Below are 25908 nucleotides of genomic sequence, written 5' to 3'. Positions count from 1 at the left end.
TCCAAGATGGTACCCAGGGAAAAACATAAAACCATACCTAGGCACTGCAAATACCACTTCCACAAGCAGTGACAAGAATCCTCCTGAGTCAAACACGAGACCTCCTCAAAACCAGACCAGCTCGGCCTGGAGACGAAGACGTCGCCAAACATCCACAGGTGGAGGAGACGACTGTCCCATCACACAGCAGCAGACAAACCAGAAAGCTGAACAACATTCTGTGGCATCAAGCCCTAGACCAGGCACAGCCTGAAAACAAACTGTTCTTTGAATTAGATGTTATTACCCTTTTTACCCTAAAAACCCTATTATCCCTTTTATCTACCCTTACCAAAAGCCTCTAACCTTTTACCCACTCCCCCACTCTTAGCACCATAGAAAAAAAAAAAAAAAAAAAAAAAAAAAAAACCAGTAAAAAAAAAAAAACTAAAAATAAAAGGGGGGAGGTGGAAGGAACAGAGGAAAGGAACAAGAAAGGAACCCTAACCCTCCCCTCCTACCATAAAAATAACAAGTTTTGCTTATATTCCCTATCAGAAGCCCCATTCCTGCCCAAAGATGAAAAATATCTCCGTTGGCGCTGTCCTCACTGCTGCCTGGATGTTCCTCACCGTGCCGTGTGCCGTAGGTTGGATCGGCCCACAGCCGAGCCATAATGTCTGGGTAACCTTAGCAAGAACATTAAAACAGGATAACATGTGCTTATCCATGGGGAGCGTTGATAACCCACTTTCCACATGTCTAGTAGGAATTCCTTTTGTAGCCGATGATTGGCCCGCCTATAATTCAGAGCTTCTCCGCACCACAGGTAAGAGACCCCACCAGGTAGAAACTTGGGACGAGTGGACAAAAATACTGCCCAATGCTCTTGAGGAACCTCAAGAATTGGATCTATTGGGGTCCTCTAAGGCCACCTTCTGTGTCAAATTTTACTTTAGACGTCCAAAGAATAATTTGCCTGGAATTGATCTGAACAAAAACACATACCGAAAAGATATATCACCAATTAACAAAGCCTACAACCCTCACGACTGGTGTAATTACACTGCTCGTGTGATCTCTGTGTCCTCTCTCCATCCCAAAGTTCTACCCAAGGGAACGTTTCTCATCTGTGGTGACAGAGTATGGGCTGGGATCCCCTCACGACTCCAGGGAGGTCCCTGTACCCTAGGAAAACTTTCCACCCTTACTCCAAATATCACCTTGTTGCACAATTGGAAAAAAGAGAGCGAGTTAAAACGCCACAAAAGGTCCTACACAGCATTTGATGAAAATTGCGATCCCAAATTATACGATTGGAACAAACCTAAAAAGATAGCAGTCTCTATATTCCTACCATGGGTAGCTGCAGCTAAGGCCCTGGGTGACATAAATCACCTTGGGTGCTGGCTCAGTAAGCAAGCTAACGCTACTTCTGCTGCCCTGAGCGATCTCTTAAAGGAAGAAGAAACCACAAGACACGCCTCACTCCAAAATCGAGCAGCGATTGACTTCCTGCTGCTTGCCCACGGACATGGCTGCGAGGACTTCGAAGGGATGTGCTGCTTCAATCTCTCTTCACGCTCGGAATCCATCCACGCCAACATCCAGAAACTGAAGGGACTTGTGAAGGACTTAAAAGTAGAACAGACCCCAGACTGGGTCAATGACCTCTTCGGTCAATGGGGACTAACGGGATGGGCTGCATCTTTGGTTAAGGGAATGTTGTGGATTTTTCTTGTAATTGTCATCGTGTTACTTATGTTCTCATGCCTTGTCCACTGTTTTAAGAGAACCATAGGGAACGCCTTTTTTTCTAAATACAGAAAGTGGAGTTGTAGCAGGCACAAGGCCTGCAAGGCCCTGGAGATCAGAAGCCTGAGCTAGGAAATACCAAAGTCAGCATGACTAAGGTTTTTAGAAGCCCCTCTCTTCCGCCTTTCGGACCCTGTTATCTCTCTGTAGATCCATAGGTCACTTTCCTCTGACCCTTACTATTGGACAGTTTTCAATCCCCCTGTAAGGTATAAAAACCCCTAGCTCTGCCCGGTTCGGCAGAGGAGAGCTGTCAATGGACCCTTCGCGGAGACCCGAATAAAAGAACCCTGCGGAACCCACACAGCGCTTCTCTCTCTCTCTCTGCGTCTGCTGCGGCGATACCCAGGGTGACGGCCCCAGGCGAGCTAAAAGAGCTGAAATCACTAAAGAGCTGACTGCAAATCACTATAGCTGCCTGGGCTGCCTGAACCCCCCGCTGGGGGATCCTGGACCCTCGTTGAGCTATCCTGGACAACCGGCCTCCCCGCTGGGCTTCTGCCCCGGGGGGCCATACTTATCCATTGCAATTATCAATGTTTGCATACAATTAGAATCAAGTATTGTAATGCTGTAAGAGTGGCCCAGTCAGTCAAGAGAGATAAGAGGTGGAACCTATTTGTTTCCCTGGCAATTGCAAATATTCTCCAGATATGAAACTAGGAAAGCTATGAACCTGCAGTAAAGATGAAAAATGAAAAAGGGGAAAGGATCATCACCTAATGCCATTAAATTACTGAAAGCAAAGGAGTTGCTTGGCAGAGTTCCTTTTGCATACTTGTTGGGTTACTGCTGTATTGAAGTCTATGAGCAAGCTAGGTGAGTGAGTGGATTAAGATCCTGGAGTATATTTAGAAATAGTTTGGGTAATGCAGTGCACTGCACTGCTTTTGCTACACCAGAAGGGTCAACTTCTAAATTGAGAGATACAAGCTGGAATGGGAAGTCAGAAGGATTTAAATTCTCCTGTCTACTCCATGAACAATTAACAATCTAAATGAAAAAGTCACACACCAAAGATGGGGTAAAGTAAGCAGTCTCTTCTAGGACAATAAAACAGCATACCACTTAACCAGACTAGAAACTTTTCCTACCTGAATAGAAAAATAGACATATTTTTGCTCCGCTTAGACCAATGGCAGAAGATGCTTAGGAAATAGTAAGAATAGAGTAGATGTATAATACTATTTTCCTTGGAAAATCAAAAACATCAGAAATAACTCCTGAACTGAGGCTCTCTTTCTAATTAGTAATCTTAAACAAATTCTTCTTTCATGAGTTTAACCAGTTTTTAAACCCTGTAAATATTAACATCCAAAACATTTAGGAGTGAATGGGCTACTGTTTAGTAGCATGCTGTGTGCGGAATCATAGCCTTTATTTCGTCTGCACCTGCCACTTGCTAGGTTCATTTGCTTGACCTCATTTGTGTACTAGAAGGTATTGCACAGTCATTTCCTACTTCTGTTCTTTATGATACTCCTGATTTCATACCATTCCCTTGAATCCCACATCATACAATTTTTTCAACCTGAAGAGCCCAAGCCTACACTGTCATTCACCAGAGAAGAAATATTGAAACTGGGATATCTTTGTTTGTGCTCTTTTATAAAGGAATGAAATAAAGCAAAAGTGCACTAAACATTCACATCTTTTCCTGGTATAATTTTTTTAATCTTGAAAATTTGTCAAGAAATGCATTTGATAGCTTCCACTAGTACTTGCACAAACGATCTAAAACACAGATTTCCTGTGAGGGTACTCTTGCTTAGATGTTTATTTTAAAACAGGTGTCTGAGCTCTGAAGATCTGCAGTTCCCAAGAAAATGGAAGGTCTCTTTTGTGGTGGCTTTTCACTAAACCTCTGAGGCACTTTATATCAGGGGCTTAGAATGCAAGGTTAATGTGCTGCAGACTGTTGACTCCAGTGAACATGTGCAATGCTGTTTGACTCTTAAAAAGCATGTACTTTGTTACCAGTGTTTATTAATAAGAATTAAGAATAAGCTCTGTGCTGAAATAATTCAAAATTAAACATCTGGTTCTCTTTTAGAAGTTATTTCCATAAAGACAGCTTCCGTGCAAAAATCTGGCTGTGCCCAAGTGACTTAATTTTAATAAGGCCATTAAACTGAAATGTAGTAGCCTTTTACATATGTCAGGCCTGGAAGCCTCAGTAAATGCTTGAGTACTTCTAACACATAGATTGCAAACATACAGATTGACAACATCCAACTATTCTGCAATGGAGAGACACAACACTCTACCAAATTGGAGAACCACATGAGATCTAGATAGATATTTGTATCTATCTAGCTGATTAGGTAAAATCAGCCACAAAAATCATTCATGTGTAAAATGATAGACTGCAGTTGATACCCTGTATTTCATCTTACCAAGTTTATGACTGTGAAAACAAAAAGTATAGGATGAAGTAATGAGATGTGAGGCCTAAGAGCACAGCAGAACAGCTGAACCCAATAAAACAATTCATCTCCTGACAAAAATAATCCATCATCCAACATCTGTTGAAAACTTAACCATTAATTTTCCACACCATGGTATTCGGAGAACTTGTTATTGCACATGACTAAATTTTATAATCAAACAGCTGTAGAGGTCAAGGGAATAGCAATGGGATAGTAGGACTCAGTGCTAAAAACTGATTTCAAGCCAGACCTGTCTGCTACTGGCTAAGCATTATTTCCACATGACAGTGCAGCCAGCTGAGACAGCAATTGCTTTTTCAATTCACTTCCTGAAGAAAAAAGCCAACATTACGTAAGCCAGAATCACTGCTGGCCATTCTTGATTTGATCATCGGCACATTTTAAAATTTATGCACATAAAGTCCATCTCTCTTCTTTCAGTGAATGAAATAAGGATTGTCTTGTCACACTTGCCTTGCTGAGTTTGACAATGCCAGATATTCAGGTCTCCACAGGCATCCTACACAGACATACACACACACATACCTGTACACACCATCTCACTTTGCATTATCTCTGATGGGCAGTGTGGTCGGTCCTAAGAGCACCAGGCGGAGATTGCAGGAGGACTCTTGGAATGCTCGCATAATGAACATGTTCCAGAGATGGGGTAGCTGAGTAAGACCTTCACATGTACATCTGTGATTAACAGATCTTTATGCATGGCCAAATTCCCAGCTTCTAGTGGAAAACCTACAAATATTTATAATTGCTCCACTCTTGGACACATGGGGTTTAGAGTTCAGCACCTGCCCTGCCTTATGTGGCAGGCACTATATGAGACCTATCAGTTTGGCCCTGGAATGTGTACTGACATAGTAAAGGCTTATTTAAATCAAAAGCCACATATTTGGACTAGCAGCAATCTGCTAGTATTAAGTGATTAATTTATGGTATACTATCAAGAAAAGGTTCTCCTGTGCATGCTGACTCTATAGAATTCACCTCTCCCTCATGTTTAAAGTTGATTGTATCTTTGAGCTTGTCAAGGACAATTTCTGACTCATCAGTGTGTATCCTCATTTCTCCCAGGGTTATTTATCAGCAAAATATTTCCAGCTAGAGAGGACATTTGTATGATTATAGTTGTATTCACCACTGGCCATTTTGTGCACTGACCTTTGCTGAAGTTTTGTTGTCCATTCTCCATTATATTGCAAGCAATTATGAATAAAGCAAATGTGGTGATCCTTGATACAATTCATTTGTCTTAATTAGGTGCTTGTAAGTGATACATCCAATGACCACAGAAATACCAAAGCAAAACTAACAGTAATATTTCAATTCCTCGTACTACAACATGTACACTAAGCCAAATGCACTAAGCCAAAATCCATTATCCTCTGTAAGCCAGATAACATTGACATGCTACCATGAAAAGAATGCTTATTTGTATGAGGAAAGCACCTTTTTAGCAGGCTCCAAGGTGAAATTACTTTGGATTCTTATTAATCTTGATGTTCCCAGAGAAGTGTCTTCAGGTTTAGCACTGTGAAGTCAGAGCTAAGTCCATCTGCATTTGACCCCTCTGTTGGGAAATCCTAATGCAAAGATCCCGAATGTTTAAAAGCCAGTCAATGCTCAGCTGTTATCATTCATATCAGGTTGTTTTGTTGACTCTCCCTTAGAATCTGGTTCATAATTCATGTTAGACTCAGCTGCCTAATGAGAAATGGATCATAGAACAAGAGATTTCATAAAGAAGAAAAAGACGGATCATCTGAATATATACTGTGTATATAATGTGTTGAACTAAGAGCTTTCATCAAGATCTATATATCTCAGCAAACTGTTCATGAGATCCTATTAGGAAAGCCCTGACAGAATCTGAAGATCTTGAGTCATCTTTTTTGCTCATATGGCTCTGACACAGGAACACTTCGGCTCTTTTTTATGAAAAACACAATGGCTTCACCCTCTCTCCATTAGAGAACAGGTATATTAAGAAGTGGTCTGACAGCTGTACCACTTTTCTCCTTGATATATCCTGGTGCATCAACAACTAAGTTACCACACTACACTGACTGCCTCCCACCAGATATATCCTGAGTGGGTGTATTCATGTATAAATATTTAATGTAGCCAGTGAAGATAGAAACTGATTCTGATTGCTCTGAATCACCTTCTGAAAGTGATTATCGTTCCTCATGGACTAGAGAGGTAGCCTAGGCAAACTTAGCTAGCTATATTAAGCTCCTTATTTATTCCCAAAGAATAATAAATACAAGCTCTGCAAATAAGTGTTTGTCCTGTGATTTGTGAAACAGTAGTAGATGAATGAAGAATCACTGTCAAAACATCCAAAAGTCTAAGCCAGTCTAGTGACTAATCCTTGTCACTATTTACATGCTTTTTTGGAACTTCCTAGGTTCTGCATTGACATTTCATGTCTGATATACACTGTACAATTAATTCACTCATTCCAATACCAGTCTTCTCCATTCTTAAACCTATCATACTGTAGTAGATTTTTTCTTTCTTAAAAAGGTCTACCATTCTCCACCATCTCCAAGATTTGTTCCAAAACACTTTTGTCATCAGACTTTCTTTTTCACTAGTTCAGCAACACATTAATGGAGTTAATTCTCTCTATATAAAATTTTCATTACACATCTTCGCCAAAATTGGCTTTGCACACTGCCCTATTATTTTAAATAGACTCACCTGGAGTAATGATCTTCAGAAGATTAATAACATTTTTTTTTAACTTTGTGCTTTTCTAAAATATGGAAAGAAAGTATCATTATCCATAAGAGCCAAGGAATAGAAAGGTAAAGATATTTGCTGAAGGTCATAATGGAGAACAGCATTATTAATGCAGAATAAACAAATTAAATAAAGGAGACAAAAACTAGTGTTGTTCTGCAGCAGCTGAATTACTGTAACCCCATATCCTTCCATGACAGTAGTTCCCTTCCATAATCTTGTAACTTTCCCTGTCTCAGATATCTTCCAAACCCTTATGGCCTGCTCCCGCAATGTCATGAGCCCTTTGACCCTACTCCATGGCACACTGCATTTTTCCAGCAAATTAAGAGGAGTTCAAGATACTTCCTGTTGAAGATGTTCTGAAGTGCTTGGATGGCTAACTGCAGTTCCTATCTCCACATGTTTTTGTACCAAGAGAAGCACCAATATGGACACTTCTTATGGCCCCCCGGGGCAGAAGCCCAGCGGGGAGGCCGGTTGTCCAGGATAGCTCAACGAGGGGTCCAGGATCGCCCAGCGGGAGGTTCAGGCAGCCCAGGCAGGCTATAGTGATTTGCAGTCAGCTCTTTAGTGATTTCAGCTCTTTTAGCATGCCTGGGGCCGTCACCCTGGGTATCGCCGCAGCAGACGCAGAGAGAGAGAGCGCAGCGCTGTGTGGGTTCCGCAGGGTTCTTTTATAGGGGTCTCCGCGAAGGGTCCATTGACAGCTCTCCTCTCCCGAACCGGGCAGAGCTAGGGGTTTTTATACCTTACAGGGGGATTGAAAACTGTCCAATAGTAAGGGTCAGGGGAAAGTGGCCTATGGATCTACAGAGAGATAACAGGGTCCGAAAGGCGGAAGAGAGGGCTTCTAAACCCTTAGTCATGCTGACTTTGGTATTTCCTAGCTCAGGCTTCTGATCTCCAGGGCCTTGCAGGCCTTGTGCCTGCTACAACTCCACTTTCTGTATTTAGAAAAAAGGCGTTCCCTATGGTTCTTTTAAAACAATGGACAAGGCATGAGAACATAAGTAACACGATGACAATTACAAGAAAAATCCACAAGATTCCCTTAACCAAAGATGCAACCCATCCCGTTAATCCCCATTGACCGAAGAGGTCATTGACCCAGTCTGGGGTCTGTTCTACTTTTAAGTCCTTCACAAGTCCCTTCAGTTTCTGGATGTTGGCGTGGATGGATTCCGAGCGTGAAGAGAGATTGAAGCAGCACATCCCTTCGAAGTCCTCGCAGCCATGTCTGTGGGCAAGCAGCAGGAAGTCAATTGCTGCTCGATTTTGGAGTGAGGCGTGTCTTGTGGTTTCTTCTTCCTTTAAGAGATCGCTCAGGGCAGCAGAAGTAGCGTTAGCTTGCTTACTGAGCCAGCACCCAAGGTGATTTATGTCACCCAGGGCCTTAGCTGCAGCTACCCATGGTAGGAATATAGAGACTGCTATCTTTTTAGGTTTGTTCCAATCGTATAATTTGGGATCGCAATTTTCATCAAATGCTGTGTAGGACCTTTTGTGGCGTTTTAACTCGCTCTCTTTTTTCCAATTGTGCAACAAGGTGATATTTGGAGTAAGGGTGGAAAGTTTTCCTAGGGTACAGGGACCTCCCTGGAGTCGTGAGGGGATCCCAGCCCATACTCTGTCACCACAGATGAGAAACGTTCCCTTGGGTAGAACTTTGGGATGGAGAGAGGACACAGAGATCACACGAGCAGTGTAATTACACCAATCGTGAGGGTTGTAGGCTTTGTTAATTGGTGATATGTCTTTTCGGTATGTGTTTTTGTTCAGATCAATTTCAGGCAAATTATTCTTTGGACGTCTAAAGTAAAATTTGACACAGAAGGTGGCCTTAGAGGACCCCAATAGATCCAATTCTTGAGGTTCCTCAAGAGCATTGGGCAGTATTTTTGTCCACTCGTCCCAAGTTTCTACCTGGTGGGGTCGCTTACCTGTGGTGCGGAGAAGCTCTGGATTATAGGCTGGCCAATCATCGGCTACAAAAGGAATTCCTACTAGACATGTGGAAAGTGGGTTATCAACGCTCCCCATGGATAAGCACATGTTATCCTGTTTTAATGTTCTTGCTAAGGTTACCCAGACATTATGGCTCGGCTGTGGGCCGATCCAACCTACGGCACATGGCACGGTGAGGAACATCCAGGCAGCAGTGAGGACAGCGCCAACGGAGATATTTTTCATCTTTGGGCAGGAATAGGGCTTCTGATAGGGAATATAAGCAAAACTTGTTATTTTTATGGTAGGAGGGGAGGGTTAGGGTTCCTTTCTTGTTCCTTTCCTCTGTTCCTCCCACCTCCCCCCTTTATTTTTAGTTTTTTACTGTTTTTTGTTTTTGTTTTTTTCTATGGTGCTAAGGGTGGGGGAGTGGGTAAAAGTTAGAGGCTTTTGGTAAGGGTTGATAAAAGGGATAATAGGGTTTTTAGGGTAAAAAGGGTAATAACATCTAATTCAAAGGACAGTTTTGTTTTCAGGCTGTGCCTGGTCTAGGGCTTGATGCCGCAGAATGTTGTTCAGCTTTCTGGTTTGTCTGCCGCTGTGTGATGGGACAGTCGTCTCCTCCACTTGTGGATGTTTGGCGACGTCTTCGTCTCCAGGCCGAGCTGGTCTGGTTTTGAGGAGGTCTTGTGTTTGACTCAGGAGGATTCTTGTCACTGCTTGTGGAAGTGGTATTTGCAGTGCCTAGGTATGGTTTTATGTTTTTCCCTGGGTACCATCTTGGACCAGATGGTAGCAGAACACACGCGTATCCTCTTCCCCACGTGATGAGTTCGAAAGGTCCAGAGACTTTATGTGTTTCTGGGTCCTTCACCAGCACAGGTGGTTTCTCTGTGAGCTTTGCTTGGGTGGTATTTGCAAAGTGGCGAAGTATGGGTGGATCAGGCTCTGAGGTTGTACAGTTCAGGAAGTTGATGACATAGAGAGCTTTGCAAAGTCTTTCAACTGGAGAAGTGATTTTTGTTTCTCTCTGTTGCTGATTGAGGACTCTTTTGAGAGTTTGGTGTGTCCTTTCCACGATGGATTGTCCTGTGGGGTTTGCAGGTATACCTGTCTTGTGTTGTATTCCCCACTCACTGAAGAACTCTTTTAACTTATGAGAGGTATAGGCAGGTCCATTGTCTGTTTTGATCTCCTTTGGTACTCCCAGGGTTGCAAATGTGAGGAGAAAATGTTTTATGGTGTGCTGCGCAGTTTCTCCTGTATGTGTTGATGCAAATACTGCTCCTGAGAACGTATCAACCGATACATGCACGTACTTTGACCTTCCAAAAGGTGCAAAGTGGGTTACATCTGTCTGCCACAGCTGGCAGCTGTTTAAACCTCGGGGATTGACTCCCGTCCCCATAGATGGTATCTGGTAGTTTTGACAGTTCGGGCATGTAGCAACAATAGCTTTTGCCTGATCTTTTGAAAGCTTGAACATTCTGATGAGGGCAGGCACATTTTGATGAAAAAATGAGTGTGACAACTTTGCCTGGGCAAAGATGTTAGGGACATTAGCAGTCTCTATTGCCATGGCTAAGGTGTCTGCTTTCCTGTTCCCTTCTGCAATGAAACCTGGGAGGTCAGTGTGTGACCTCACATGCATTATATAGTAAGGTTGTTTTCTGTGGGAAATTAAGCGTGTTAATGTGGAAATCAATTGGTATAACTTTGGATTGGAAACCTCTTTGAGAAGAGCATGTTCTGCTCTCATAGCTATGCCAGCAACATAAGCTGAATCTGTGACCAGATTAAAAGGTTCGTCTTTGAATTTCTCAAAGGCTCTGACAACAGCTGCTAACTCCGCAATCTGTGGAGATCCCTCCACTATTTTTATGTCAGATTCCCAATTTTGGGTTTTAGGGTCCCTCCATGTCATTACCGACTTGTGGGATGACCCTGAGCCATCTGTAAAGATGGTTAGAGCTTTGAGAGGTGTCCTACTTTGGACTAATTTTGGAGTCAGATGAAATGTCACATCACGATTAAAAAGCTTATGTTTTGGGATATGCACTGAAATTTGGCCTGTATAGCTGTCTAAGGCATACTGGAGACTCTCATTGGTCTGGAGCAAATGCTCCAGGTCCCCAGTGGTCATTGGCAAATATATGCATGTGAACTCACACCCTGCAAGGGAACGGAGGCGAGTTCTAGCCTTTTTTATTAAATGTGCCATAATTTCTTGGAAGGTGGTAATGGTTTTTGTGGGTTGGTTATTTGTAAAGATCCACTCCAGGATTAGTAAAGGGTCTCGAAGTTGAGTGTCCCATTGGAAAATCAGTCCATAGAACCGAGGCGCTTTTCCCAGAATGACGAACTGGAAAGGCAGGCTGGGCTCAAAGCGATGGGCTTTGCGTGAAGACAGGGCTTCCTGGACCTTGGTGATGGCATCTCGGGCCTCTGGTGTTAGAGTGCATGGAGAGTCCAGATTCTCCTTGCCCCGAAGAAGGCTGAACAGTGGAGCGAGGTCCTCTGTTGTAATTCCTAGCAGTGGACGTACCCAGTTGATGGATCCGCACAGACTGTGTAAGTCTCTCAGGGTTTTTGGGTCGTCTCGGATGGTGAGCTGCTGGGGTACGATGGTCCGTTCCCGGATCTGGAGTCCAAGGTAAGTCCATGGATTGGTGTACTGTATTTTGTCCTCACGGATCTCAAATCCTGCCTTTTCTATGGTTTCAATAGTCTTTTTAACTGCTTTGTCCAAGTACGTTTTTTCTGGTGCACAGACCAGAATATCGTCCATATAGTGATGGATGATCGCATTTGGGAATAGGTCCCGAACAGGAGACAGGATGTGAGCAACATACCACTGGCATATACTTGGACTGCACTTTAGTCCTTGTGGGAGAAAACACCAATGATATCTCTTGAGTGGAGCCTCTCTGTTAAGAGAGGGAACGGAGAAGGCAAACCGTGGAGCGTCCTGGGGATGCAGCGGGATGCTGAAGAAGCAGTCTTTAATGTCAATGATAGCAAGTGTCCAGTCTCTAGGCAGCATCGATGGTGAGGGCAGGCCAGGCTGGAGGGGACCCATGTCCTCGATGACCTCGTTGATTTTTCGAAGATCGTGGAGGAGCCTCCACCTGTCCGTTCCAGGCTTTTGTAGTACGAAGACTGGAGAATTCCAAGGGCTGGTGGTCTCTACGATGTGGCCTTTGGCGAGCTGTTCATCCACAAGGGCGTGTAGTGCGTGCAGTTTGACTTTAGAGAGGGGCCACTGCTCGATCCAGATCGGGTCATGGCATTTCCAGGTGAGACGAGGAGTGTCTGGCAGTGCGCGCTCCTCAGTGGCCCCAATTAGAAATCCGGACTGGGAATACGTAGGGAGGCTCCCCACTGACATAAAATGTCCCGTCCATACAAGGTGATGGGGGCCCTTACCACAAATGGGCGGATGGTTGCCAACTTGCCTTCAGGCCCTTCGACGAGGATGTTGTTCTTGCTCCGCATGGAAACTGTAGCTCCACCGATCCCTGTGATCATGCCTGCCACAGGTTGTAGCTCCCAGTGTGCTGGCCATTCAGAGCGGGCGATGATGGTCACGTCTGCACCGGTGTCCAGCATCCCTGGTAGGTGGAACTTCTCTCCTCGGCAGGTAAGACCGCACTCGACGACAGGCTTACTCGGTCCCACAACTTGTATCCACATTGCTGTGGGGTTGAGAGGAAGCTGTTCCCTGTGATTCTTAGGGAGTAGAAAGGCCTGTGCAAATGGGGTACCCTTTGGAAGAAAATATGGTAAGTCTGTGCAGTACACCTGGACAAAGATTTCTTGTCCCGGGTGCACTGTTTGTACTTCTGGAACAACAAATATTTCCTTTGGGGTATGGAGAGAATCACCTATAATTAGGATGTTAGAAGGACCTCCTTTTGGTCCACGTTTGCCTGTGGGAACACGATAAATATTGTTATTTTTAAAGTCAATGGACAGTGCAGTTACCAGCTGACGGCGCGTTCCCTTTGGTATTGCTCCGTGTGTTGGATCCTCCTCATGTGGTCTGGAATCTCCTGGGATGGTGCGTGACTGGGTCTGGGTGGCCTTTGATTTGGTGTCCTTGCGTGAGGCCCCACCACGCTCCGATGGAAGTTTCCCGGACGTGGCTGATAGTGCTGCTGATTCTGGGGCCTTTGGTGGAAATTGCGAGGGTACCTGGGAGGTGACCTCTCTGGACAGTCCTTTATAAAATGTCCAAAATCTCCGCAGTGGTAGCAGCGGACCTGATCTTTAGAAGCTATTACTGCATATGCACTAGAAACTCCTTCTGCAACACCCTTAGTTACTGCTTGGGCCACTGTGTCTTCAGTGGACAGGTGGCGTGTGCAGCTTTCCAGCATTTGCTCTATAGTAGGTTCTGTGTCTAAGGGTAAGGCTCTCAGAATTGTTTTACATTTTTCATTCGCATTACTCATGGCAAGTTTACACAACAGTTCTTTTCTTGCCTCTGTGCTCTCTATCTGTTTTTCCAGAGCATCCTTAATTCTATCCACAAATTTGATAAAGCTTTCATCTATTCCTTGTTTGATAGTAGAAAAATGTTGGGTAGGAATAGAGTCATCAGGGGTAAGAAGTAAGGAGGTTTTTGCTGCTATAGCCACGTCTTGTAATGTTGCCTTAGGTAAAGTATCAGCTTGGTCAGAGGGTTTCTGCAAATCCCCTTCACCAGCCAGCTGTTCGAGTGTAAAGTTTGGCTTTTCAGCATCTGCAGCATAGTTATCTGATAATGTTTTTAATTGCTTTTTCCAATGCCTTTCCCAAAGCATGTACTCGGCGGGAGAAAGGAGGCACTGGGCAATATTTTTAATATCGTGGGGTACCAGAACATGTGCTGAGAACGTAGCTTCTATGAAATTTCTAAAAATATGTGAACTTCTACCGTGTTCTGTGGCTGTATTTCTTAATTGCACAAGTTCTTTATTTGTAATAGGTTCCCATGTCTTTCTATTAGTGGCACCTCCTTTTTTTCCCTTCTTATATTCTACTGGAAAGGCAGTAATTCTCTGAGCTAATTGCCAGTCCCCTGCCTGTGTGGCTTCCATTTTTATTTTTGCCCAAGGATCAACATATTCTATTTCCAAATCAGAATCGCTGTCACTGCTGTCATCAGATGACGAGAAGTGAGAGCTATCAGGCCTTGCCTTATGTTTCTTATGGCTGGCTGGAGCTGCATTTGGCAGAGGTGCCTGTGGCTGGACCGGGTATAAGGCAGCACATGGCAGGACGTGGCTACACGTGGCACATGGCGGGGTGGCCGTGCAATGCGTGATACAGCATGCACAGGACTGGGGGGCGTGGGGAGGGGGGGCAGAACTGAGGGAAGTCTGGGGGGTCCCGACCGGGGGCTGCGGAGCGTGGGTATGGGGTTGCGCAGCGAGGGTATGGGGGCAGGGGGGGTGCGGGATGGAAGGGGCGGCGGGACTGAGGGAGGGTGCGGCGGGCACGATTCCGGCGGCAGGCAAAAGCGCGGTGGTGGGGGGGGGGCGCGGGTACCCAGGCGGGCTGGTCCAGTGCCGCAGCAGGGACGGTGCCGGGGGCAGGGAAAGACGCGATGGTAGCGGGGGGGGCGAGGGCGGGAGAGGGAGTGGGGGCGGGCGCGGCAGGGAGAGGAGGGACGGCAAGGGGGGTGGGGGTGGCCCCAGTAGGGTCGGGGGGAGCAGGGGGAGGGGTGGGGTTTGGGTCAGTCCCGGCGGGAACTGGCGCAGATGCTCTCGGAGATAACGCAGAGCAAGGAGGCGCGCAGGATGTGGCTCCCGAGGGGAAGGCGGGGGGGAGGAGGGGGTGGGCAGGGGCCGTGGGCGCCCTGGGGTCGGGGGGTTGCGGCGCAGATGACGGGACACTAGGACCCAGCGGAGTGCTGGAATCCAGGGTGGAGGGGGTGTTATCTCCTCCATTAGCATTTGAAATAGGCGCTTCTGTTAAGTGAGATAAGAACTTTTCGTTTCGTTCGACAGAAGTTAGCCCTGAGATTAAAATCTTTTTGTTAGTTTTTTCTACAGCTTTAGTAATAGCGTGGAACATAGGTAAAAACTGGGTTACAGAAAAGTCTTGGTTAGTTTGAAACTTATATATCGTGGTCCCAATTGTATCCCAAAAGGAGTCTAAGGTAATAGTCTGTGTATTAGTATCTGGGAAGTGGCAGAGAATCCATTTTATAAAACGTTTCAGGTTAGTTTTTGAAAGGTTACCTTTAGAAAAAGAAAAGTTGTTAGAAGATAGGATTTCTAGGATTAGGGAATATAAATCTCTCTCGTTCTGGGATCGCTTACTAAGCTTTGATCCCATGTTTCAGTTCCCGCCAGCAGAAAAAAGAGAAAAAAAAAGAAAAAAACCCAAAAAAAAGGACCCAAGGAAAAAATATTTTTTGCGCGCAAGAGAGGCTGTGTTAAACTTACACTTTTCAGCCTGTTGTGGGTCAAAGTTCTGCTGGGGGTCGTCTGCTCGTCAGCCTCCACGGACACTCGCGTGCCCAGGTGTCGGGGTGCGGGTCGGCTGACCTCCTGTCCAGGAGAGTCCTGCTAAAACGAAGAGCTTCTCCTTCCAGGATCTCTGGCGAGCGGAGGCAGTGACAATTTCACGAGGAAATGCTGCTCCTCTGAAATGCCAGGTCCGGCATTCAGTTCCGCGGCCAGGCTATCACGGCGGTTCAGATGTTGGCCCAGGGGCCCCTCGCTGTTCGGGCGTCGCTGTTCGGGCGTCAGCTATGGCCCCCCGGGGCAGAAGCCCAGCGGGGAGGCCGGTTGTCCAGGATAGCTCAACGAGGGGTCCAGGATCGCCCAGCGGGAGGTTCAGGCAGCCCAGGCAGGCTATAGTGATTTGCAGTCAGCTCTTTAGTGATTTCAGCTCTTTTAGCATGCCTGGGGCCGTCACCCTGGGTATCGCCGCAGCAGACGCAGAGAGAGAGAGCGCAGCGCTGTCTGGGTTCCGCAGGGTTCTTTTATAGGGGTCTCCGCGAAGGGTCCATTGACAGCTCTCCTCTCCCGAACCGGGCAGAGCTAGGGGTTTTTATACCTTACAGGGGGATTGAAAACTGTCCAATAGTAAGGGTCAGGGGAAAGTGGCCTATGGATCTACAGAGAGATAACAGGGTCCGAAAGGCGGAAGAGAGGGCTTCTAAACCCTTAGTCATGCTGACTTTGGTATTTCCTAGCTCAGGCTTCTGATCTCCAGGGCCTTGCAGGCCTTGTGCCTGCTACAACTTCTCTTGCACCTATGAACCACTTCCTGTGACATTTGCTGGAAGAAAGTCAATTTCAGAATTAACTCTTCTGGGAAACTTTGTTGAAATTGGCTTAACCATTCACAACTGCATAAAGAAAACAGTCATAAGCAGTCATAAAGTCTGATCAACGACCTTTAAGAAACTGATCTCAAAGAAGTGCTCATACAACTCGGCTCTGTGGAGGGTTTTCTGGTACTTAAGTTCTGTCCATAAAAATCACAGATTTTGTGTTTAGTAATATTTCTGTACCAAACTGGACATTTTTGATGACATTACCTCATTGTTTTCACATTGCTATCTACTGTGTATAGCTCTCTTTGGATGATAGTATTTTGTCAATAAAAGTAATGAAATACCAGGTAAAATCGGGAATTTGGTAATTTTCTAATTTCCAGTTGCATTAATTAATTCCACCTTCCCTTTCTTTTTGTTTGGTCAATTAATGACAAATAAATTATAAACCTTTAATTTATGAAAATTAACCAACTCTGCTACTTGCCAAAGCCTTTCACCTCAAATATTTTCTTTTGACAATTCCTGTTAATGGATGCTTTTTATCAATATTTCATTTCCCTTATTTCCTCTCCTGATTCTCCTGCACCTTATTTAGTAAAGAGTGGCAAAAGGATAGCTTCTGTGGAAGTGATTCTTTATTTCACTTTCTCTTCAAGAAACTTTGATTTTGAAAATGCTCCAAGGTTGAATTTAAATGCAGCTGAATAAAAATATTTATAAAGTCCACAACCAAATAAATGGTTAAACTAAAATAGCACAAGGGCCTTTCAAGTTAAAGACAATTATTCTGAAATAGAAAAAAATACTTGTTCTAATAATACAAATGTTAGGTATGATGCCTACAGGCTAGTTAAATGGACTTCTGCTAGCATGGAAGTGTCATAACCCCAATGAAATAACTGGAGAAATTAGGTTTCTCTATCTAATAATTTACAGGCCAATGGTTTCTAAATAGAAACACTTATAGTCATTTTAGAAAAATCCCACAGACTTTAGTCCAATTACTAATTACTTTTATAACCCCATATAAAGGTGAAATGAGAGAAAGCATCTACAGATGCTGAATCATATTGGTACTGTGCAATCAGTATCAGAGGTGTGGTATTTGTCTGAACAAGCAATTCTTTTCTATCTATGGAATGTCAGAGAAATAATGCCAATGGAAGTGGTATTATTGCCTATCAAAGTACAATTTTCACTAGAAGAGAAGCTTCAAAAGTATGAAAAAATTGATTTTAGAAGAAGTAATTTGTCATCGACAGCTCTGTGGGAGCTAGTTGGTGAAAATCTGAAAAGCTGTTGATTAGACATCATTTGGTGTTTAAATTGTAATTTCTTGATGGAGAATGAAAATATTTGAACATGTTCATGAAACAGATTTGCCCCACAATAATTTTTCTTAGGTTGAAAGTATCAGCATTGGGATAGTAATAGTTCTCCTTGATTCCTCTTCCCTTTTTCTAAAACCTCTGGAAACAGCAAGACAGGCTGCTTGGAATAATAATTAATAATTAGTAATTTAAAATTATTATTTAATAATAAATTAATAATTTCTCTTGATAGAGAAATTTTGAAACATATTAGGAAAATATTGAAACATATTAGGAAAACACAATTCTCCTTTCTCATGTCTTTATTGGTTTGTCCCTATCAGTAAATTCAGGTAAACATTCACAATTTCTTTTATTAATTTTCCAGCTATTTCATTTGGAATGGAAAGAAGCCCTCTCTAACTATAATTTCTGGAACCAAACAATTTTTTTCTTTGCAATCCAAAATCATTGTACAATTTTTCCCAGGATAAATCTCAAAATGAAGGGCTAAAGCACAAAATATGTGCACTCAAAAGGGTACTTTTTTAAAATTTTTATGCAGTGAAACGACTCCCAGCTGTGACATATAATTGCTACCATTTATAAAGAACTTGTATAATACATAATATTTTTTATATAATAGAAAAGTGTTTATGCAGCATGATGCCTTCTTAAATTTCTCAAATATTATGCTGCTTTTAACTGTGACAGACTGGTTTCTCAGTCCTTCACTGATATCTCTGCTTATTACATGTTAAAATAAATCACTCTGTGATTTAAATTTTAAGTCTTAGATCCCAGTGACTGAATATTAATGCTTTTTCTAGGATCATGGAATTGTTTCAACATGTGATGTCTTAAAATATGTAGACAATTTATCCAAACAAGATACTTACTTGATTTTATGTCTGATCTCTTCAGTGCTAGGGGGGCTTGAATTTCTTCAATTTTCTAGTAGAAAGAACTTTGATGAAACATAAAATGAAACTATAATTGCTTCTCATGTGTGAAAAAGATCCCTCTTGTAACCCATTGGAAATCAATATGCCAGGCTGGGGAGCACATTTAGAGAAATGATGGTTCAGAAGAAAGTTCTTCAGCAAAATTAATTTAATTTCCTAAGAACATTGTTGAGAACAAAATAACTAGGACTGTAATAATGAAACTTTTATAAGGCCTAATAAAGAATAACATTATCAATTCAGGGATGATAGGAAAGAACTAGATGATCCTCAATACTGAGTAACAGGAAGGAATGATACTGAGGACTACAAAGTAGAAGGTTGTTCACAGAGAGACTGTGATCTGATAGCTAATAATTCTGAAAGGAAAAAGCATGAGAATGAGGACTGATGTTTGAGGGGATGGTTATCCATATGATGCTGCTATGCAAACACACACAAAATAATTTATCTAGTCAAAAATACTGATGCAGTTCCCTGTAGATGGAAAAGCACATTATAAAGCAAATATTACACTTCTAGCTTGTTATTTAGACTACATTGTTTCTTCTAACAGCAATGGCTGCTGTTCATCTGAAATACTAACTGATCTAAATGAAATATATCTTTGCTTCAGATTTAAAATTATGACAATAAATAACAATCGTCCCAGAATCCATTACCTGCTCCATTAAAACCTATATATTGTTTGCTGAAAAGGCACCCAAATTTGTTCATGTGGTTTAGATTTCAGCTCCTGAGGGCAGAGCAATTTGGTCACTGGAATAAATCATTAGAAAATCAGTTTTATTCACTGTGGTCACATACTTCATGTCAATTTCCCCTTAGTGGGTTTTCACAATAACTTTCCTAATGCATTATTCAGTTATTAGCTATAATTAAATCCAAGCCAAATTTGAGTTCTCGAAGATATGAACCTGTCTTTTTCCACTTCCTGAAATCAGAAAAAAAAATTCAAAATGAGGGAAAACAGCACTTTATTCAGAGCAAAAACAGATGATACATTTGCAACAATATCCCTTGAAAGTGCATATTAAAATTGCTAAGACTGCTGAGAAAACAGGATGAAAGTTAACTTAAATAATTAAACATACCTAGGGCATCTCACCTATGTACTGCACCAACTTTCAAAGTAGTGATTTGTGAAGAGCATTTCACAAGGAAAAACTGGTGTCACTGTGACTTCACATCCTCTGTTGAAAAATAAATAATTCAAAAGTAATTTCTTGCCTACATTGTGGAGAGCATCCATTGAAACAGTGGAGAAACGGGGAGACAGACAGTGGTGAACAGAGGTTTTTTTGCTTTTCTGGTGAGGGAGATAAAAAACCCCAAATTTTCTCCAGTGAGACCCTCTCAGATTTTTAGTAACGACTTTGCTCTGCTTTATTCTCCCCCAGAATGTGTTATACATACACCATCAGAAAAAAAAAAAAACCAAACTCTTTCTACTTTCCTCATGAAAACTCATATATTCCCTATAAATCATTCCACAGTCAAACAATTTAGTGCTGCTTCCTGGCATCAAACTATCAACTCTAACCTCCATTTCCTTACTTTCTTGTGGAGACTGGTTCTGCAATGCTAACAAAGGCAGAAACGGGTGAAATGACCCATTGCCTCTATTGTCAAGGCTTAGGACAGCAGATTATTCTATACCTTCTAGATATTTCATATTTAGATGGAAAGGAGATATCTTTAGCAGGAGAGAAGCATAGATGGATGTCAGCAGTAGCATTCTGGAAGGAAAATTGAGGCACTGGGTAGGCAAGAGTGAAAAAGAGAATGTTTCATTCCTGCCAAATGACCAATTCACTCTCTTCATGCATCAGTGATTCCTATTCCAGATTAAAACGTGAAAGAGGATGGGCAGTGAAATGACAGAATTGGCATCCAGGCAAAAGGTGATGCACAAGGCTCTAAACAAGAACCTCCAGTTCTTGGTTCTGCTGGGTGAAAATGGTACGGTGAGAATATGAATAAGATCCTTTGGGGCAAAGGGTCTGGTAAAATCCCCAAACTTGAGAAAATTCCACTTAATCTTTGTCTAAAATTCCATGTTTTCACTCCTTAAGGCATCAGGCCCAAGGCAAGAAACCACGGGAGAGGCAGAAATCTCTGTGTTGTTGGTCCTGTATCAAAGCACTTCCACGCAGAACACAAGGACAGTAGAAAAAAGGTTGTTTCAAAGACGTCTTTACATGTCTTTCCTGTTGGAAGTTACATGTGATTTTTCTTCATAACTAAACACATAGATAATAATTCTTTCTACAAGTTAAGCTCAGATCTTGGTCCACATTTCTAACAAAAGGCACAGCTCACATAGGTCCATGTAATTTCCTTCAGGCTTATCAGTGACTTTGCAATAGGAAATCCTTTTGTCTGAAACTGCACTATTTGTAAGATTTATGGCATTTTAATTACACTTTTTACTGTCTTGTTTCTTCTGAGCTGAAATTCAGCACAAAAATTGAGGGAGAAGAATTGTAAATCTTCAGCTTTGGTTCTAACAATGTTTTTTCTCTGGTTTGCATTCTGGGGTCCTTGAAGACTCTGTAATTAGTCCAGCATTGGATCGTCAGCATAAAATTAAAAAGTGTGACCGTTTCTGCTGATGAAGTGTTGCCAAAAAAGCTGCAGAATTGAAAAATATTATCATATTTCAGTGACTTTGCTCAATGTTATGCCTAAACCTGTGAAAGCACAAAGGAAGCATAAGCCTCTAGATATTTTATAATCTCTTAGATCCAGAAATACATCTTCTCATGGAAATCCTATCCCAGGCAACTCAAGCAGAAAGCTTTTAGCTGAGAAAAATACACCAGTTTCATTCAAAGCATTTTATGTGATGAAATGAATATTTTCTCAATGAAGGGGATGGGATTGTAAAGATATAAATAAACAGTCATGTCAAATTTTCTACCAGTATTAAATACTCGAGCTTTTGAAGAAACTCTTCAAGAAATCTTGGGGAGGACAACTGCCTAGAAAACCACCAATATGTTATGTAAAACAAAAGAAGGTACTGTCATTAACTTTAAACAGCATTAGAACAAGGATTCTGAACCAGCCCTTCCAGATGTTATATTGTTAAGGGAAAAAAAAAACAAAAAACCAGAAACAACTATCTGGTTTTAAGAGGAAGTTTGATAGGTTTATGAAAAGGATTTTATGCTGGAGTCGTGATATTGGGACAGTAATAACCATTATATTATCTGTAACAATTTCATATAAATTCTCACTCTCAATGCTTGGAAAAATTGTTTGAATTGTGAACTCCTTATCCTTACAGTATTTCAAAGATCCTGAGACTTAAACTGTCAGTTTGTAGCAGTTTGTAGAAACATGTGAAAGTGCATCAGGCGGCTATACAGCACGGAAGGGAGGTTGTGCTTCATTTGTCTTGTCCATCACCACACTTACCCCTGGCAGGCAGGACCCTGCCAGGCAGGCTGCTGACTGCAGTGCCCTCTGTGGGCTACTGGGAAGCTCAGAGGTTAAGGAGTGGAACACGTGTACTTCTGACCCCAACAGTAACAGACTGGCCTGAGCAAAGAGAAGATGATTCAGAAAAGCTGGTCTGATGCCAAAAAATTAAACAAAATCCTATTTAGTTCCTACTGTGTGGAGAGTAGAAATACAGAAACATTAGTGTGTGCACTCCAGAAAGATATGCTCTGAATGAGCACAAGCTTGAATTCTGTCACAGTTTCAGTCTCCAGATGGTTGAAAGTATAGTCCTTGACAAAAATCATTGCCAAGTCTGAGCTCAAAGTAGCAGATACTAAATGTGTGACTAAAGAAATAAGCCCAGCCACACAACTAAATGAGAGTGAAGGACAGGGAGAAAAACTAGATCCCATCCTCCATAGTAGCTCTCTGATTTTCTAATATTAGCAGAAAACCAGCCCCATTCCTATTTGCCGCTTTGAGTCAAAAGTCCCAATATTCTCTTTGCCATCTGTTCCATAGGCAGTGCTTTGATCCCTTTCAAATCAAACACCAGCCAGCCTCCCCTTGGCCCCAAACCCTTCCTTATCTCAAGAATAGATGCAGTTGCTATGGCTGGGTTGGGCACTCTGCATGGATACAGCTGAAGGTCACAGGCTGGACCACTCTCACACCAGACAGACCTGTGTTCAGAGAAGACAAAGGAAACTGATAAAACCCCATCCACAGAGATGGAAGATGCACCATGGCCTTGCTGAAACTCTCCTCAAGCAACAGATGCAGAAACTAGACATATTAGGATGGAGGCTCTGAGAAAGAAAAGAGCAATTCCTACAAATCCTGTTTAATGCATATATTTATTAGAGATATTATATATCTATAGAGAAGGCTAAAATATTAGAAGAAAATATTTGGGTTTTAACTTTCAAAATTGGCCAAATTAACCATTTTGATCTTATTTAACAAAACTTACATTTTTCTGCTTGGAAATAACTTTGTTGTTAAATTAGACTTATAGTTGATCTAAGCACAATCAATGTTTTTAGATCTTGGTGACAATTTTTTATAAATTAATGTAAAACATAATTTATTTGAATCGAAGATGCTTTGGACTTCCAGTTTGCAAAGTCGTGTGATGATTTATTCTAATTTAAAATAGATTTATTTTGATTCTTAAATCCATTTTCAAGTAAAATGAGAGATTTCCTCCTGAGGTTGTCCCTGCAACTGCAATTTATAAAGATTTTTTATGTTAAAAATATCTCCATCTGTGTATTATTCAGGTTATGGCTACTGGAAAAATCTTGTTTCAGATTTCAAGTTACTGAAATATGTATTATTTTATTATGCAGACAGGGACTTTTACTGAGATGCATGCTTCAATTTCTTTTTCAGTTTTTGAGAATGGCTGCTACATTGTGTGCAAACCTGGAAGAAAGCAAAGAACATGTTATCAAAATAAATCTCACTCAGCTGAAAAGGGCCAAACAGAGGTTAATTCAATTACTTAATGGTTGTCTCCTTTGGCCTCTTCCTTCAGGCAGCTGTGCTTTTATAGATTCCATTTCTCTCTGCTAACATGATTCTTTAAAGTTCTTCCTTTCATAACGGAAAAAGTACTTCATTGTTCTCTCCAAACAAAATCTTTTTCCATTATAGAGGAATAGAAATATGATCAAAAAATGTGCATATAGTATTGAAGGTGCTCCTTTAAATCAAGTACTTAATTTTCATTTAGAGTGAACAGACTACTGTTCTTAAATTTGTTTGACTTGTTCTTGAGGTCAGAACTCTTAAATATATGAGGTCAGAATTGAATTAAATATATGGTAGGAATAACACTGAAAATTTGATGAATGACATTAATTGATTTGATTGATAACAGTAATGTTTGACTCTAGTAAATACTTTTCTCCAGAGAAAGCAAGATAAATGGCAATAGGAGTCAAATATGCTTAACAGAATTCTAATTTAATGAGAACAAAATTTAACAAACTGCTTGTAAAAGTTTTCAGCATTCTTCCTTCAAGGAAATTGAGTGTGCTGATTCCTGCTAAGATTATTCCTCTGGAAGTTTAATGCCTAATCAGTAACCTGCACAAAATGATAACTGTCCTACAGGGAAGGAGGGCAGCAAATGAGCAGTGAATGAGATGGCAGGGACAGTTAATCTTTAGCAGGCACTTGTACCTTGTGAAATGATCATTCTATTGCCTTTAGGACACGCCAGGATGTTCATAGCTGGAGTACTCAGAACTAGACCTCCTGTGCAGATACACAGTACTCCTCTCTCATCTTCACAAACATCCTTGCGGTGATTTTTGGCACTAGCTGAGGTGGGCATTATTTATTACCCAGTCAGCCTGACTCAGTATTTCTCTCTCCCTGTAATAACATTACAATATTTATGCTATAGACATTTTCCAGAACAGCTTCTGCTTGATAGTGTATTCAGAGACGAAAATCACTCTTCTTCACTGATAAATGAAAATGGAAAACTTGCTTTCCCTGTGTGTTTTTGCTGTCATTCACTCAGAGAGCAAAGTTTTAAGTCATAACAATGGAACTAGGAATACGGAAAATTAATTAAAAATAATCACTGTAAGATCTGGGGATATGGACTGGATGACTAGACTATAAGATGGGTAAATCACTTGCTGGACCAAAAACTAGCTCAAAGTTGGGATTAAAGATTCAAACTTCAACAAAGATCATTTTTAATGCCTTGGAACAGAAAAGGAAGTGCAACAGTACAGGCTAGTAACTGGCTGGCTGGGTAATGATTCTGCAGAAAAAACATGTTAGAAAACAAGTCAAATATGAGGCAGAAGTGCATCCCTGCAATGAGGAAGACTAACAGCATGCTGTGCTGCATTAACAGTGTACAGTAAGGGAGGTGGTAAAAATGGTTATTCCCCTCCTCTTGACAATTTTGTGGAGGTATATAGGTGCTGTCCTGTCCCCTGTTTTGCCATCCCAGTACAAGAGGTGTGACTGGCAGAGAGGCCAGAGCAGGGTCAGTCACATGGTTAAGGGCTTGCATGGGGAAAGGTTGAAGGAAGAGATTTTTTTCAGCTTGGAGAAGACTAAGAGTAAAGACTAACTGCAATCTTCCACAACCTAAAGTGCAGTTACAGAAAAAGCAAAACCAGGTTCTTCTCACACACACAAAAATCATAATTTCCAGAGACAAAAAAAAAAAAAAACCACCATCAGAATGGTGACCACCAGAACAGGTGCCCAGAGATACAGCATAAAGTCTATCCTCAGAGATTTTCAAGATTTCACTGGTCAGTTCCTGAGTAAAATGGTATCATTTGGAAAACAGCTCTGCTCTGTCACTGTCATACTTTCTGAAAAATCCCTTCACCAGGATTTCTTCTCCTGGTAAGCTGAGAAGCCTCAGAGAAAATGAAAGCAGTAATTATCTGATTGCTTCTCCTGTGTTTTGCTGCTTTGGAGATTGTTTACCAACTGGTCATTGTTTGCTTGGTTTCATTTGAATTGTTTTTACTTAATGACCAATCACAGTCCAGCTGTGTTGAGACTCTGGAAGGAGTCGCAGGTTTTCATTATCATTCTTTATAACCTTCTGTCTGTATCCTTTCTCTATTCTGTAGTATAGTTTTAGTATAGCATTCTATGATATGATATGATATTATATATGATATGATTATCATACCATATCTTATCATAATGTAATATATTAGCCTTCTAAGAAGCCAGATTCATTCCTTCCTCCTCCATCCAGGGACCCAAAAAAGACCACACTGCTCTGTGCAGGACATAGTATCAGACCACTAACAGAGCTTCCTCCTAACCATAATTGCCCTATGAGTCCCCCAGCCTAAATTCCAGCCCTGGTCCTGCTCTGTGTTGAATTAAGTTCCTATCACAGTAAATCATTATCAATGTCATAAAAAGCTGATCTGTATGGCTTCCTACTCATCATACAGGAGTTGTGAAACACA

At 41.9% G+C, this 25908-nt stretch overlaps 1 protein-coding gene across 1 annotated transcript in view; it reads left to right on the top strand.

Annotated features, from left to right (window-relative positions):
* Positions 1-1082: 1082 nt before the first annotated feature.
* LOC135296581 (uncharacterized) overlaps positions 1083-25908 on the top strand; it is a 57052-nt gene continuing 32226 nt past the window's right edge. Inside the window, exon 1 of the mRNA XM_064413058.1 lies at positions 1083-1892. The gene's annotated coding sequence lies outside the window, so the exon portion shown is untranslated. The remainder of the gene's footprint in view (positions 1893-25908) is intronic.

The sequence above is a fragment of the Passer domesticus genome, chromosome 3 (genome assembly GCF_036417665.1).
Source record: "Passer domesticus isolate bPasDom1 chromosome 3, bPasDom1.hap1, whole genome shotgun sequence".
Lineage (NCBI taxonomy): Eukaryota > Metazoa > Chordata > Aves > Passeriformes > Passeridae > Passer > Passer domesticus.
Note: the sequence above shows the minus strand (reverse complement) of the source record. Positions and strands in the feature narration are given on the sequence as shown.